This window comes from Gymnodraco acuticeps, unplaced genomic scaffold, assembly GCF_902827175.1.
Source record: "Gymnodraco acuticeps unplaced genomic scaffold, fGymAcu1.1, whole genome shotgun sequence".
In the NCBI taxonomy this organism is placed as follows: Eukaryota; Metazoa; Chordata; class Actinopteri; order Perciformes; family Bathydraconidae; genus Gymnodraco; species Gymnodraco acuticeps.
In genome coordinates, this window is record NW_022990646.1 from 1 (window position 1) to 4,017 (window position 4,017).

The 4,017-nt window shown below is 38.9% G+C and overlaps 1 long non-coding RNA gene across 1 annotated transcript; it reads right to left on the reverse strand.

Moving 5' to 3' along the window:
* Window positions 1–2,542: 2,542 nt before the first annotated feature.
* Window positions 2,543–3,518, reverse strand: LOC117554790. The gene is made up of 3 exons (XR_004570317.1): window positions 3,310–3,518; window positions 2,935–2,973; window positions 2,543–2,627 (listed from the first exon to the last, which is right to left on the reverse strand). It is a non-coding gene; the product is annotated as an uncharacterized LOC117554790 (long non-coding RNA).
* Between the last annotated feature and the right edge of the window lie 499 nt (window positions 3,519–4,017).

A 4,017-nucleotide genomic window follows, 5' to 3' on the forward strand; every position in this document is an offset into this window, starting at 1 on the left:
GTTTAGCGAGCTGCATGAGAAACTGACGGGCTGTCAGGAGAGAGAGGGAGGGAGAGGGGAAAAGAGAGCATCCGTTTCTCCCGTGTTATTATTCAAAGTTAATGTAAACTTTTGAATAATGTACTTCATCTACTACAAGTAGTTTGTTTGAATGTAATAATTATGTTGTTTGTTGTTTGGGGAATCATTTATTGAAAAATGAATCTGAATTTGTTGATCTGTAACGATTATAAACTGAAGCAATATAAAAATGAGCCCCATTAACTGAGTTTTAAACATCATATCCGGTCCTAGTCCGGTGATTACCTGCTAACGGAAACTCTGCTACACAATTATTATTATTATTATTATTGAAACATGACCGGTAAGTTTCAAATTTGTCCTGTAAAGTAAATTCTGTCCCGACATATCCGCTTACATTCATAATGTCAGCGAGGGAGGGGAAGCGGCGCTGTGGAAGAGCAGAGTGGCGAGGGAGAGCTGTCATCTTCCCTTTACAAGCTTCAAACATGTATTTATCGTGTGATTTTGGAAATAAAAATGTCATATTCTGAAAGCCAAGACTTTGTTTATTTAAAATCAAACAAAACACCCGATCCCCGAAAAACTATTTTTTTACGCAAATCCACGTTTATTTTGAAATGAGCCGTTGCGACTTTCGACTGATTTCGATAGAGCAGGTCACATATGGCAAATGTGTGGTTGGGGGGAACCAGGTCAATTAAAGTACTTATTTAACTATTAAATACATTGAGTTTGAGTAAAATACTTGGTTACTGATTAATTTAGGTTATAATATATGAAATTGCAAAGCAAAACTGCTGTAATTGATTTATTTTGTCCTTTGGTATTTTTTAAAGGTTTTCAACCTGAAAGAATCCTAATGTGTCCTTGAAAAGTTGAAATAAAGAAAAGGAAAAAGGATTCCAGTTGTCCCTCAAGCCTCTCAAATGTGGGCAAACACTCAAATAAATGCCAAAAACCCAGAGAACTTGACAATACTTATCAGAATAAAAGTATGTTAAATAACACTGCTAGTTAATAACTCTACTTTACTCAGTGGAGGCTCATCCATTGAGGAAAGGGAGGACCATCCTCCCTACAATTTCAGAGAAAAATAAACTTTGAAGAGAACAATAAATACACCTCAATTTAAAAGATAAGTCTGTTAAAATACAGATAATAGCCCTGGCGTTGGGACTGAAATGGGGCTAGAGAGGACGAGCCTGGGCGGGTCTAGTCAGAGGCTCTGGATTGGGCGCCTATATCATCAGTGAACCAATCAGCGGATCTGACTGCGCATCAGAGTGTTGATGGGGAGGCTTATCAGCGATATCAGAGTTTTTTCTGAACCGGGGAACAGGGGCGCTGCGCCCTCTTACCAAAATCAATTCCTTGAATTAGGCTTTGATTATGTTCTGGCCCGCCATCTTGCGGCTCAGCAAAAAATTGGCCCACAGCCAAACTTACTTGCCTACCCCTGATGTATAGTATTTACATTCATAATGATCCTTTTTTGTTGCAGAGCTTTAGAGGCTTTAAGAGGCGACCTACAAACTAGATATAGCAATCTTGGAGCTATTGCGGCTAGCTACTTTCATTGGAAAGAGTCTCTAATTTTTTGTATGTATATATTTAATATATCCATCCCAAGCTTACCTACCCAACTGAATGAATTCACACATTCAAGTAAATAGAAAGACAGCACAGCATTTCAAGTGTTTATTGAGAATTTGAACTTCAACGTTAATGGAAAAAGCTCCAAACTTTTCTCTACAGCCCTTAGTATCAAGAAATCCTTCTAGTTCCTTTACATGTGGATAGGAAAACAGCACAGATTGTTTCAGAATATATGAGGAAGCCATCAGGGAAGCAGCATGACCCAAGGCAGGACTGCAGAGACAGGTTCAGCCACGACCCGAAGTCCACGACCCCGAAGTCCACGACGGGCAGCGTCCGGGAAACACCAAACTTGAAGGTAAGATATCAAAGGATGATCTTCATTAATTGCAGTGACAATTTAGTCTATTCTGACATTTGTTTTGTGTGAGTTAATCTTTACCTATGATATCTGGTTGCAGAAGGGACTGCAATAGCCTGGATGTTGGTCATCAGAGGTAGATGCCCTGCAATTCTCCTCTTTACCTTTCCCAACATATCCTATGAATAGAAAAAGAAAATTTGTAATTGAATCACACTAGGACCACAACACACTAAATATGTAATGACACATAAACATTATTATCCAGAATAAGAAGTCTACCTGGTTTGCAGTTTTTGTAAGGCTCCAAGCATCCACGGCAGGTGTCAATGGTGTACATGACGTTGAAATCCTGCTTGTATGAAGCAGAGAACAAACTCCATGTAGCAACACACCTGTGGTAAAACAAGCATTTCAATAGAGCCATTAAAAATATGCATAGACACCACCAGCTGTCGTTTATACTGCTGCACTTCACTGAATCACTTACTCTCAAGGCCAAGCGAAAGTGGGCCCCTCTTCTGAAAGACACAGTGGACATTGTGTCCTGAAGGTGGTACACACTAGCAGTGAGTGATGAGTACGCTTTGTCACCTTCCTGGAGAACCACTTCCATCAGAAGGTCCGAGAGAAGACAGTTTGGCAGCTGTGAAGTATTGGTCAGACTAGATCAAACATATTTAACAACACATTGACTAGGATGTTGCACAGCACAATCGAAATTACCAAGATTTCTTTGGGCTTCAGGTAGCAAAAATACACCTTTTTAATATTAATGTTGAATATATCACACACATTTTTCTTATGTTTTGTTATTCTTCTCCTTGAGGTAAAAACAGCTATCAATAAGTTAAAAAAAGCAGTGAGGACATAATAGTTGTAAATTCTGCCGTGATCATAGGTCGTTTTTTAAACAAAAAAACAGTTTACTGCCTTCACTGAAAAGATATTACCTCCAATATGAAGCACATGTCGGACTTTTGAAACTGGACCTTTGAAGGAAATATAAGGTGTGGGTCATGTGATTGTTTAATTACATGTGTATACAATTATCAATATTTATATGTATGCATGTGTTAAATAATCTGGATTGTTACATTTCTTTATCACAAACAGGAGTGTGCCTATTGACCTCATGTTCTGTCTTTTGCTTCTTTGAGACCCTGTACACTGGCTCCAGTGCCCCTTTGAGCAGCTCTTCGGCCTCATTGGTCCAGTAAGAAAACCTCTGTCCCGTGGCTATAAAAATCACATAATATCAGGATGAAAATGTAAATCAGTGTCAAAGGAAACTGTTGTCTATAAAGTAACATTTAAAATGTGATTACCCTTCAATCTGGTACCGTTCCATGAGCATAATGCACCACCATTTCCGGATCTGTGCTATGTCCCGCTAAAAGAAAATGTAACAATAATAAAGTTGAAAATGAATGGAACCTCATCATTTGTCTACTCAATGTTAGCCCCCTCTTCCCCCTGAAATACTAACTCAGAGGATAAATACTGACCTCGGTAAACCAAAGTGGAGCATCTGTGCTGAAGTTTCAGTGCATACTGTGAAAGGATAAAGATCTGTTAAGTTATGAGTTTCAAAACTAACAAAACCCCTTAAAAAAAAGTGTCAAGGGAGGAATTTACCATCAGTATGAAGACACCACAGTCATTGCCCGTGGTTTGGTGAGGCAAACCCTGTAAGAATTTGGAATATAACAGTGATGTTCATGGTCAAATGGAAAATAAAGACATGTGAAAAGCAGGTGTATGAGATGGTGGAGAAATGTACCTTGACGTCTCTGCCGAACTTTACTGTCCACTGACCTGGAGCAATGCGGTGCGCTAGGTCACTGTCAAAAGAAATGATAAGACATGGGAATTGATTTGGTGAAGGAACGCTATACTCAATATAATTCATGTTTTTGGATTTCCTTACATTGAACTATTGCATGCCTTAAAAGAGGAAGAAAGTTATGAAAGCCACTGAACGGGGGCTAAAATAAAACAAACAAAAATACGTTTACCAGCCTCTGAACAAGCTG